Source organism: Saccoglossus kowalevskii, chromosome 7 (assembly GCF_978046115.1).
Source record: "Saccoglossus kowalevskii chromosome 7, keSacKowa6.1, whole genome shotgun sequence".
NCBI lineage: Eukaryota > Metazoa > Hemichordata > Enteropneusta > Harrimaniidae > Saccoglossus > Saccoglossus kowalevskii.
Window position 1 is genome coordinate 16,110,307 of NC_140647.1, and position 12,171 is coordinate 16,122,477.

The following is a 12,171-nucleotide window of genomic DNA, read 5'->3' on the forward strand; positions in this document are numbered from 1 at the left end:
AATCACATGTGTTTCCAGCAGGCTAAAACAATGTTTTCAACTTTGCAAACGTTTATTTATAGAAACGTATCCAATCGCTAACTCTGTCGGCCATGAAGATCTATTAAGTGGTATCAACCTTAAGTCGCTGCTTTTAAGCCGCAGTCTAGAAGTGTAAGCGTGAGTTGGTGTCCCACTTCTGACAAACCTTTTTGCATGATGTGTAATTGATACCACAATATGAGACTCCTTTTCATTATTCATGAGATCCGCCTGCTGCTATTCTTAGACTGATTTGCCATACGACATGAACTTGTGACAATGATATACTTGTTCACAATGATTCTTATCAGCAAAATACCTGATGATTTGTGTTTATTGTCTTTGATTGTATACAAAGTATATGTCAGGATGGCCGAGTGGTCTAAGGCGCTGCGTTCAGGTCGCAGTCTACATCTGTAGGCGTGTGTTCGAATCCCACTTCTGACAATTATTTTGGTATGATGTGAAAATCCTACCACAAAGTGGAATCCCACCTGTTTATAGCTTTGCTGAGACTGATTTGTGATTCGACATGAACTTGTGATAATGATGTAGTTGTTGACAAGAAATCGTATCGCCTTAACAAAAGTAATGACAGTGGTTTTTCTATTTGGTAGAACAAGAATTAGATGTCAGGCAGGCAGAGCGTTCCATTGGTAAAATACCACCAATTAGTCTATCAGATGTTTAGCCAACAAATCGTGAGGTGTTTGTTAGCCAATGTTTAGTTTCTACCGGGTTTTATCTGTAATGTAATGAGTGAAGGCTTACATAAATTACATCAGCTGTTAGATTCATGTGTGAAGCTTTGTTTTTGGACGAGTAGCGTTGCCTCTTGGATCGAGGAAACCCTCTATTAGACACTTCAAAAATGGCTGCTTTTCTGGGTATATTCATGAAGGCAGTAAGGTTGACAGATCTGTATATTTTGTTTTCATCCATTTTTAAGGAGTTTGAGCTGGAAAACATGTGACTTCCTGAAACGAATTATATCAATCACATGCGTTTCCATCAGGCTAAAACAATGTTTTCAACTTTGCAAACGTTTATTTATAGAAACGTATCCAATCGCTAACTCTGTCGGCCATGAAGATCTATTAAGTGGTATCAACCTTAAGTCGCTGCTTTTAAGCCGCAGTCTAGAAGTGTAAGCGTGAGTTGGTGTCCCACTTCTGACAAACCTTTTTGCATGATGTGTAATTGATACCACAATATGAGACTCCTTTTCATTATTCATGAGATCCGCCTGCTGCTATTCTTAGACTGATTTGCCATACGACATGAACTTGTGACAATGATATACTTGTTCACAATTATTCTTATCAGCAAAATACCTGATGATTTGTGTTTATTGTCTCTGATGGTATACAAAATATGTGTCAGGATGGCCGAGTGGTCTAAGGCGCTGCGTTCAGGTCGCAGTCTACATCTGTAGGCGTGGGTTCGAATCCCACTTCTGACAATTATTTTGGTATGATGTGAAAATCCTACCACAAAGTGGAATCCCACCTGTTTATAGCTTTGCTGAGACTGATTTGTGATTCGACATGAACTTGTGATAATGATGTAGTTGTTGACAAGAAATCGTATAGCCTTAACAAAAGTAATGACAGTGGTTTTTCTATTTGGTAGAACAAGTATTAGATGTCAGGCAGGCAGAGCGTTCCATTGGTAAAATACCACCAATTAGTCTATCAGATGTTCAGCCAACAAATCTTGAGGTGTTTGTTAGCCAATGTTTAGTTTCTACCGGGTTTTATCTGTAATGTGATGAGTGAAGGCGTACATAAATTACATCAGCTGTTAGATTCATGTGTGAAGCTTTGTTTTTGGACGAGTAGCGTTGCCTCTTGGATCTAGGAAACCCTCGATTAGACACTTCAAAAATGGCTGCTTTTCTGGGTATATTCATGAAGGCAGTAAGGTTGACAGATCTGTATATTCTGTTTACATCCATTTTTAAGGAGTTTGAGCTGGAAAACATGTGACTTCCTGAAACGAATTATATCAATCACATGTGTTTCCAGCAGGCTAAAACAATGTTTTCAACTTTGCAAACGTTTATTTATAGAAACGTATCCAATCGCTAACTCTGTCGGCCATGAAGATCTATTAAGTGGTATCAACCTTAAGTCGCTGCTTTTAAGCCGCAATCTAGAAGTGTAAGCGTGAGATGGTGTCCCACTTCTGACAAACCTTTTTGCATGATGTGTAATTGATACCACAATATGAGACTCCTTTTCATTATTCATGAGATCCGCCTGCTGCTATTCTTAGACTGATTTGCCATACGACATGAACTTGTGACAATGATATACTTGTTCACAATGATTCTTATCAGCAAAATACCTGATGATTTGTGTTTATTGTCTTTGATGGTATACAAAATATATGTCAGGATGGCCGAGTGGTCTAAGGCGCTGCGTTCAGGTCGCAGTCTACATCTGTAGGCGTGAGTTCGAATCCCACTTCTGACAATTATTTTGGTATGATGTGAAAATCCTACCACAAAGTGGAATCCCACCTGTTTATAGCTTTGCTTAGACTGATTTGTGATTCGACATGAACTTGTGATAATGATGTAGTTGTTGACAAGAAATCGTATAGCCTTAACAAAAGTAATGACAGTGGTTTTTCTATTTGGTAGAACAAGAATTAGATGTCAGGCAGGCAGAGCGTTCCATTGGTAAAATACCACCAATTAGTCTATCAGATGTTTAGCCAACAAATCGTGAGGTGTTTGTTAGCCAATGTTTAGTTTCTACCGGGTTTTATCTGTAATGTAATGAGTGAAGGCTTACATAAATTACATCAGCTGTTAGATTCATGTGTGAAGCTTTGTTTTTGGACGAGTAGCGTTGCCTCTTGGATCGAGGAAACCCTCTATTAGACACTTCAAATATGGCTGCTTTTCTGGGTATATTCATGAAGGCAGTAAGGTTGACAGATCTGTATATTTTGTTTACATCCATTTTTAAGGAGTTTGAGCTGGAAAACATGTGACTTCCTGAAACGAATTATATCAATCACATGTGTTTCCAGCAGGCTAAAACAATGTTTTCAACTTTGCAAACGTTTATTTATAGAAACGTATCCAATCGCTAACTCTGTCGGCCATGAAGATCTATTAAGTGGTATCAACCTTAAGTCGCTGCTTTTAAGCCGCAGTCTAGAAGTGTAAGCGTGAGTTGGTGTCCCACTTCTGACAAACCTTTTTGCATGATGTGTAATTGATACCACAATATGAGACTCCTTTTCATTATTCATGAGATCCGCCTGCTGCTATTCTTAGACTGATTTGCCATACGACATGAACTTGTGACAATGATATACTTGTTCACAATGATTCTTATCAGCAAAATACCTGATGATTTGTGTTTATTGTCTTTGATTGTATACAAAGTATATGTCAGGATGGCCGAGTGGTCTAAGGCGCTGCGTTCAGGTCGCAGTCTACATCTGTAGGCGTGGGTTCGAATCCCACATCTGACAATTATTTTGGTATGATGTGAAAATCCTACCACAAAGTGGAATCCCACCTGTTTATAGCTTTGCTGAGACTGATTTGTGATTCGACATGAACTTGTGATAATGATGTAGTTGTTGACAAGAAATCGTATAGCCTTAACAAAAGTAATGACAGTGGTTTTTCTATTTGGTAGAACAAGAATTAGATGTCAGGCAGGCAGAGCGTTCCATTGGTAAAATACCACCAATTAGTCTATCAGATGTTTAGCCAACAAATCGTGAGGTGTTTGTTAGCCAATGTTTAGTTTCTACCGGGTTTTATCTGTAATGTAATGAGTGAAGGCTTACATAAATTACATCAGCTGTTAGATTCATGTGTGAAGCTTTGTTTTTGGACGAGTAGCGTTGCCTCTTGGATCGAGGAAACCCTCTATTAGACACTTCAAAAATGGCTGCTTTTCTGGGTATATTCATGAAGGCAGTAAGGTTGACAGATCTGTATATTTTGTTTTCATCCATTTTTAAGGAGTTTGAGCTGGAAAACATGTGACTTCCTGAAACGAATTATATCAATCACATGCGTTTCCAGCAGGCTAAAACAATGTTTTCAACTTTGCAAACGTTTATTTATAGAAACGTATCCAATCGCTAACTCTGTCGGCCATGAAGATCTATTAAGTGGTATCAACCTTAAGTCGCTGCTTTTAAGCCGCAGTCTAGAAGTGTAAGCGTGAGTTGGTGTCCCACTTCTGACAAACCTTTTTGCATGATGTGTAATTGATACCACAATATGAGACTCCTTTTCATTATTCATGAGATCCGCCTGCTGCTATTCTTAGACTGATTTGCCATACGACATGAACTTGTGACAATGATATACTTGTTCACAATGATTCTTATCAGCAAAATACCTGATGATTTGTGTTTATTGTCTTTGATGGTATACAAAATATATGTCAGGATGGCCGAGTGGTCTAAGGCGCTGCGTTCAGGTCGCAGTCTACATCTGTAGGCGTGAGTTCGAATCCCACTTCTGACAATTATTTTGGTATGATGTGAAAATCCTACCACAAAGTGGAATCCCACCTGTTTATAGCTTTGCTTAGACTGATTTGTGATTCGACATGAACTTGTGATAATGATGTAGTTGTTGACAAGAAATCGTATAGCCTTAACAAAAGTAATGACAGTGGTTTTTCTATTTGGTAGAACAAGAATTAGATGTCAGGCAGGCAGAGCGTTCCATTGGTAAAATACCACCAATTAGTCTATCAGATGTTTAGCCAACAAATCGTGAGGTGTTTGTTAGCCAATGTTTAGTTTCTACCGGGTTTTATCTGTAATGTAATGAGTGAAGGCTTACATAAATTACATCAGCTGTTAGATTCATGTGTGAAGCTTTGTTTTTGGACGAGTAGCGTTGCCTCTTGGATCGAGGAAACCCTCTATTAGACACTTCAAATATGGCTGCTTTTCTGGGTATATTCATGAAGGCAGTAAGGTTGACAGATCTGTATATTTTGTTTACATCCATTTTTAAGGAGTTTGAGCTGGAAAACATGTGACTTCCTGAAACGAATTATATCAATCACATGTGTTTCCAGCAGGCTAAAACAATGTTTTCAACTTTGCAAACGTTTATTTATAGAAACGTATCCAATCGCTAACTCTGTCGGCCATGAAGATCTATTAAGTGGTATCAACCTTAAGTCGCTGCTTTTAAGCCGCAGTCTAGAAGTGTAAGCGTGAGTTGGTGTCCCACTTCTGACAAACCTTTTTGCATGATGTGTAATTGATACCACAATATGAGACTCCTTTTCATTATTCATGAGATCCGCCTGCTGCTATTCTTAGACTGATTTGCCATACGACATGAACTTGTGACAATGATATACTTGTTCACAATGATTCTTATCAGCAAAATACCTGATGATTTGTGTTTATTGTCTTTGATTGTATACAAAGTATATGTCAGGATGGCCGAGTGGTCTAAGGCGCTGCGTTCAGGTCGCAGTCTACATCTGTAGGCGTGGGTTCGAATCCCACATCTGACAATTATTTTGGTATGATGTGAAAATCCTACCACAAAGTGGAATCCCACCTGTTTATAGCTTTGCTGAGACTGATTTGTGATTCGACATGAACTTGTGATAATGATGTAGTTGTTGACAAGAAATCGTATAGCCTTAACAAAAGTAATGACAGTGGTTTTTCTATTTGGTAGAACAAGAATTAGATGTCAGGCAGGCAGAGCGTTCCATTGGTAAAATACCACCAATTAGTCTATCAGATGTTTAGCCAACAAATCGTGAGGTGTTTGTTAGCCAATGTTTAGTTTCTACCGGGTTTTATCTGTAATGTAATGAGTGAAGGCTTACATAAATTACATCAGCTGTTAGATTCATGTGTGAAGCTTTGTTTTTGGACGAGTAGCGTTGCCTCTTGGATCGAGGAAACCCTCTATTAGACACTTCAAAAATGGCTGCTTTTCTGGGTATATTCATGAAGGCAGTAAGGTTGACAGATCTGTATATTTTGTTTTCATCCATTTTTAAGGAGTTTGAGCTGGAAAACATGTGACTTCCTGAAACGAATTATATCAATCACATGCGTTTCCAGCAGGCTAAAACAATGTTTTCAACTTTGCAAACGTTTATTTATAGAAACGTATCCAATCGCTAACTCTGTCGGCCATGAAGATCTATTAAGTGGTATCAACCTTAAGTCGCTGCTTTTAAGCCGCAGTCTAGAAGTGTAAGCGTGAGTTGGTGTCCCACTTCTGACAAACCTTTTTGCATGATGTGTAATTGATACCACAATATGAGACTCCTTTTCATTATTCATGAGATCCGCCTGCTGCTATTCTTAGACTGATTTGCCATACGACATGAACTTGTGACAATGATATACTTGTTCACAATGATTCTTATCAGCAAAATACCTGATGATTTGTGTTTATTGTCTTTGATGGTATACAAAATATATGTCAGGATGGCCGAGTGGTCTAAGGCGCTGCGTTCAGGTCGCAGTCTACATCTGTAGGCGTGAGTTCGAATCCCACTTCTGACAATTATTTTGGTATGATGTGAAAATCCTACCACAAAGTGGAATCCCACCTGTTTATAGCTTTGCTTAGACTGATTTGTGATTCGACATGAACTTGTGATAATGATGTAGTTGTTGACAAGAAATCGTATAGCCTTAACAAAAGTAATGACAGTGGTTTTTCTATTTGGTAGAACAAGAATTAGATGTCAGGCAGGCAGAGCGTTCCATTGGTAAAATACCACCAATTAGTCTATCAGATGTTTAGCCAACAAATCGTGAGGTGTTTGTTAGCCAATGTTTAGTTTCTACCGGGTTTTATCTGTAATGTAATGAGTGAAGGCTTACATAAATTACATCAGCTGTTAGATTCATGTGTGAAGCTTTGTTTTTGGACGAGTAGCGTTGCCTCTTGGATCGAGGAAACCCTCTATTAGACACTTCAAATATGGCTGCTTTTCTGGGTATATTCATGAAGGCAGTAAGGTTGACAGATCTGTATATTTTGTTTACATCCATTTTTAAGGAGTTTGAGCTGGAAAACATGTGACTTCCTGAAACGAATTATATCAATCACATGTGTTTCCAGCAGGCTAAAACAATGTTTTCAACTTTGCAAACGTTTATTTATAGAAACGTATCCAATCGCTAACTCTGTCGGCCATGAAGATCTATTAAGTGGTATCAACCTTAAGTCGCTGCTTTTAAGCCGCAGTCTAGAAGTGTAAGCGTGAGTTGGTGTCCCACTTCTGACAAACCTTTTTGCATGATGTGTAATTGATACCACAATATGAGACTCCTTTTCATTATTCATGAGATCCGCCTGCTGCTATTCTTAGACTGATTTGCCATACGACATGAACTTGTGACAATGATATACTTGTTCACAATGATTCTTATCAGCAAAATACCTGATGATTTGTGTTTATTGTCTTTGATTGTATACAAAGTATATGTCAGGATGGCCGAGTGGTCTAAGGCGCTGCGTTCAGGTCGCAGTCTACATCTGTAGGCGTGGGTTCGAATCCCACATCTGACAATTATTTTGGTATGATGTGAAAATCCTACCACAAAGTGGAATCCCACCTGTTTATAGCTTTGCTGAGACTGATTTGTGATTCGACATGAACTTGTGATAATGATGTAGTTGTTGACAAGAAATCGTATAGCCTTAACAAAAGTAATGACAGTGGTTTTTCTATTTGGTAGAACAAGAATTAGATGTCAGGCAGGCAGAGCGTTCCATTGGTAAAATACCACCAATTAGTCTATCAGATGTTTAGCCAACAAATCGTGAGGTGTTTGTTAGCCAATGTTTAGTTTCTACCGGGTTTTATCTGTAATGTAATGAGTGAAGGCTTACATAAATTACATCAGCTGTTAGATTCATGTGTGAAGCTTTGTTTTTGGACGAGTAGCGTTGCCTCTTGGATCGAGGAAACCCTCTATTAGACACTTCAAAAATGGCTGCTTTTCTGGGTATATTCATGAAGGCAGTAAGGTTGACAGATCTGTATATTTTGTTTTCATCCATTTTTAAGGAGTTTGAGCTGGAAAACATGTGACTTCCTGAAACGAATTATATCAATCACATGCGTTTCCAGCAGGCTAAAACAATGTTTTCAACTTTGCAAACGTTTATTTATAGAAACGTATCCAATCGCTAACTCTGTCGGCCATGAAGATCTATTAAGTGGTATCAACCTTAAGTCGCTGCTTTTAAGCCGCAGTCTAGAAGTGTAAGCGTGAGTTGGTGTCCCACTTCTGACAAACCTTTTTGCATGATGTGTAATTGATACCACAATATGAGACTCCTTTTCATTATTCATGAGATCCGCCTGCTGCTATTCTTAGACTGATTTGCCATACGACATGAACTTGTGACAATGATATACTTGTTCACAATGATTCTTATCAGCAAAATACCTGATGATTTGTGTTTATTGTCTTTGATGCTATACAAAATATATGTCAGGATGGCCGAGTGGTCTAAGGCGCCGCGTTCAGGTCGCAGTCTACATCTGTAGGCGTGGGTTCGAATCCCACATCTGACAATTATTTTCGTATGATGTGAAAATCCTACCACAAAGTGGAATCCCACCTGTTTATAGCTTTGCTGAGACTGATTTGTGATTCGACATGAACTTGTGATAATGATGTAGTTGTTGACAAGAAATCGTATAGCCTTAACAAAAGTAATGACAGTGGTTTTTCTATTTGGTAGAACAAGAATTAGATGTCAGGCAGGCAGAGCGTTCCATTGGTAAAATACCACCAATTAGTCTATCAGATGTTTAGCCAACAAATCGTGAGGTGTTTGTTAGCCAATGTTTAGTTTCTACCGGGTTTTATCTGTAATGTAATGAGTGAAGGCTTACATAAATTACATTAGCTGTTAGATTCATGTGTGAAGCTTTGTTTTTGGACGAGTAGCGTTGCCTCTTGGATCGAGGAAACCCTCGATTAGACACTTCAAAAATGGCTGCTTTTCTGGGTATATTCATGAAGGCAGTAAGGTTGACAGATCTGTATATTTTGTTTTCATCCATTTTTAAGGAGTTTGAGCTGGAAAACATGTGATTTCCTGAAACGAATTATATCAAACACATGTGTTTCCAGCAGGCTAAAACAATGTTTTCATCTTTGCAAACGTTTATTTATAGAAACGTATCCAATCGCTAACTCTGTCGGCCATGAAGATCTATTAAGTGGTATCAACCTTAAGTCGCTGCTTTTAAGCCGCAGTCTAGAAGTGTAAGCGTGAGTTGGTGTCCCACTTCTGACAAACCTTTTTGCATGATGTGTAATTGATACCACAATATGAGACTCCATTTCATTATTCATGAGGTCCGCCTGCTGCTTTTCTTCGACTGATTTCTCATTCAACATGAACTTGTGACAATGATATACTTGTTCACAATGATTCTTATCAGCAAAATACCTGATGATTTGTGTTTATTGTCTCTGATGGTATACAAAATATGTGTCAGGATGGCCGAGTGGTCTAAGGCGCTGCGTTCAGGTCGCAGTCTACATCTGTAGGCGTGGGTTCGAATCCCTCTTCTGACAATTATTTTCGTATGATGTGAAAATCCTACCACAAAGTGGAATCCCACCTGTTTATAGCTTTGCTTAGACTGATTTGTGATTCGACATGAACTTGTGATAATGATGTAGTTGTTGACAAGAAATCGTATAGCCTTAACAAAAGTAATGACAGTGGTTTTTCTATTTGGTAGAACAAGAATTAGATGTCAGGCAGGCAGAGCGTTCCATTGGTAAAATACCACCAATTAGTCTATCAGATGTTCAGTCAACAAATCGTGAGGTGTTTGTTAGCCAATGTTTAGTTTCTACCGAGTTTTATCTGTAATGTGATGAGTGAAGGCGTACATAAATTACATCAGCTGTTAGATTCATGTGTGAAACTTTGTTTTTGGACGAGTAGCGTTGCCTCTTAGATCTAGGAAACCCTCGATTAGACACTTCAAAAATGGCTGCTTTTCTGGGTATATTCATGAAGGCAGTAAGGTTGGCAGATCTGTATATTTTGTTTACATCCATTTTAAGGAGTTTGAGCTGGAAAACATGTGACTTCCTGAAACGAATTATATCAATCACATGTGTTTCCAGCAGGCTAAAACAATGTTTTCAACTTTGCAAACGTTTATTTATAGAAACGCATCCAATCGCTAACACTGTCGGCCATGAAGATCTATTAAGTGGTATCAACCTTAAGTCGCTGCTTTTAAGACGCAGTCTAGAAGTGTAAGCGTGAGTTGGTGTCCCACTTCTGACAAACCTTTTTGCATGATGTGTAATTGATACCACAATATGAGACTCCTTTTCATTATTCATGAGATCCGCCTGCTGCTATTCTTAGACTGATTTGTCACTCGACTTGAACTTGTGACAATGATATACTTGTTCACAATGATTCTTATCAGCAAAATACCTGATGATTTGTGTTTATTGTCTCTGATGGTATAAAAAATATGTGTCAGGATGGTCGAGTGGTCTAAGGCGCTGCGTTCAGGTCGCATTCTACATCTGTAGGCTTGGGTTCGAATCACACCTTGACAATTATTTTGGTATGATGTGAAAATCCTACCACAAAGTGGAATCTCACCTGTTTATAGCTTTGCTTAGACTGATTTGTGATTCGACATGAACTTGTGATAATGATGTAGTTGTTGACAAGAAATCGTATAGCCTTAACAAAAGTAATGACAGTGGTGTTTCTATTTGGTAGAACAAGTATTAGATGTCAGGCAGGCAGAGCGTTCCATTGGTAAAATACCACCAATTAGTCTATCAGATGTTCAGCCAACAAATCCTGAGGTGTTTGTTAGCCAATGTTTAGTTTCTACCGGGTTTTATCTGTAATGTGATGAGTGAAGGCGTACATAAATTACATCAGCTGTTAGATTCATGTGTGAAGCTTTGTTTTTGGACGAGTAGCGTTGCCTCTTGGATCTAGGAAACCCTCGATTAGACACTTCAAAAATGGCTGCTTTTCTGGGTATATTCATGAAGGCAGTAAGGTTGACAGATCTGTATATTTTGTTTACATCCATTTTTAAGGAGTTTGAGCTGGAAAACATGTGACTTCCTGAAACGAATTATATCAATCACATGTGTTTCCAGCAGGCTAAAACAATGTTTTCAACTTTGCAAACGTTTATTTATAGAAACGTATCCAATCGCTAACTATGTCGGCCATGAAGATCTATTAAGTGGTATCAACCTTAAGTCGCTGCTTTTAAGCCGCAGTCTAGAAGTGTAAGCGTGAGTTGGTGTCCCACTTCTGACAAACCTTTTTGCATGATGTGTAATTGATACCACAATATGAGACTCCATTTCATTATTCATGAGGTCCGCCTGCTGCTTTTCTTCGACTGATTTCTCATTCAACATGAACTTGTGACAATGATATACTTGTTCACAATGATTCTTATCAGCAAAATACCTGATGATTTGTGTTTATTGTCTCTGATGGTATACAAAATATGTGTCAGGATGGCCGAGTGGTCTAAGGCGCTGCGTTCAGGTCGCAGTCTACATCTGTAGGCGTGGGTTCGAACCCCTCTTCTGACAATTATTTTCGTATGATGTGAAAATCCTACCACAAAGTGGAATCCCACCTGTTTATAGCTTTGCTTAGACTGATTTGTGATTCGACATGAACTTGTGATAATGATGTAGTTGTTGACAAGAAATCGTATAGCCTTAACAAAAGTAATGACAGTGGTTTTTCTATTTGGTAGAACAAGAATTAGATGTCAGGCAGGCAGAGCGTTCCATTGGTAAAATACCACCAATTAGTCTATCAGATGTTCAGCCAACAAATCGTGAGGTGTTTGTTAGCCAATGTTTAGTTTCTACCGAGTTTTATCTGTAATGTGATGAGTGAAGGCGTACATAAATTACATCAGCTGTTAGATTCATGTGTGAAACTTTGTTTTTGGACGAGTAGCGTTGCCTCTTGGATCTAGGAAACCCTCGATTAGACACTTCAAAAATGGCTGCTTTTCTGGGTATATTCATGAAGGCAGTAAGGTTGGCAGATCTGTATATTTTGTTTACATCCATTTTAAGGAGTTTGAGCTGGAAAACATGTGACTTCCTGAAACGAAT

General features: G+C 38.6%; 11 non-coding genes across 11 annotated transcripts; all 11 read left to right on the top strand.

The window, feature by feature from the left end:
* Positions 1-384: 384 nt before the first annotated feature.
* On the top strand, positions 385-468 carry TRNAL-CAG (transfer RNA leucine (anticodon CAG)). Its single transcript has one exon. It is a non-coding gene; the product is annotated as a tRNA-Leu (tRNA).
* Positions 469-1,399: 931 nt separating this feature from the next.
* On the top strand, positions 1,400-1,483 carry TRNAL-CAG (transfer RNA leucine (anticodon CAG)). Its single transcript has one exon. It is a non-coding gene; the product is annotated as a tRNA-Leu (tRNA).
* Positions 1,484-2,414: 931 nt separating this feature from the next.
* Positions 2,415-2,498, top strand: TRNAL-CAG (transfer RNA leucine (anticodon CAG)). Its single transcript has one exon. It is a non-coding gene; the product is annotated as a tRNA-Leu (tRNA).
* Positions 2,499-3,429: 931 nt separating this feature from the next.
* On the top strand, positions 3,430-3,513 carry TRNAL-CAG (transfer RNA leucine (anticodon CAG)). The gene has a single exon. It is a non-coding gene; the product is annotated as a tRNA-Leu (tRNA).
* Positions 3,514-4,444: 931 nt separating this feature from the next.
* Positions 4,445-4,528, top strand: TRNAL-CAG (transfer RNA leucine (anticodon CAG)). Its single transcript has one exon. It is a non-coding gene; the product is annotated as a tRNA-Leu (tRNA).
* Positions 4,529-5,459: 931 nt separating this feature from the next.
* TRNAL-CAG (transfer RNA leucine (anticodon CAG)) lies at positions 5,460-5,543 on the top strand. Its single transcript has one exon. It is a non-coding gene; the product is annotated as a tRNA-Leu (tRNA).
* Positions 5,544-6,474: 931 nt separating this feature from the next.
* Positions 6,475-6,558, top strand: TRNAL-CAG (transfer RNA leucine (anticodon CAG)). Its single transcript has one exon. It is a non-coding gene; the product is annotated as a tRNA-Leu (tRNA).
* Positions 6,559-7,489: 931 nt separating this feature from the next.
* Positions 7,490-7,573, top strand: TRNAL-CAG (transfer RNA leucine (anticodon CAG)). The gene has a single exon. It is a non-coding gene; the product is annotated as a tRNA-Leu (tRNA).
* Positions 7,574-8,504: 931 nt separating this feature from the next.
* On the top strand, positions 8,505-8,588 carry TRNAL-CAG (transfer RNA leucine (anticodon CAG)). The gene has a single exon. It is a non-coding gene; the product is annotated as a tRNA-Leu (tRNA).
* Positions 8,589-9,519: 931 nt separating this feature from the next.
* TRNAL-CAG (transfer RNA leucine (anticodon CAG)) lies at positions 9,520-9,603 on the top strand. Its single transcript has one exon. It is a non-coding gene; the product is annotated as a tRNA-Leu (tRNA).
* Positions 9,604-11,547: 1,944 nt separating this feature from the next.
* Positions 11,548-11,631, top strand: TRNAL-CAG (transfer RNA leucine (anticodon CAG)). The gene has a single exon. It is a non-coding gene; the product is annotated as a tRNA-Leu (tRNA).
* The last annotated feature ends 540 nt before the right edge of the window (positions 11,632-12,171 follow it).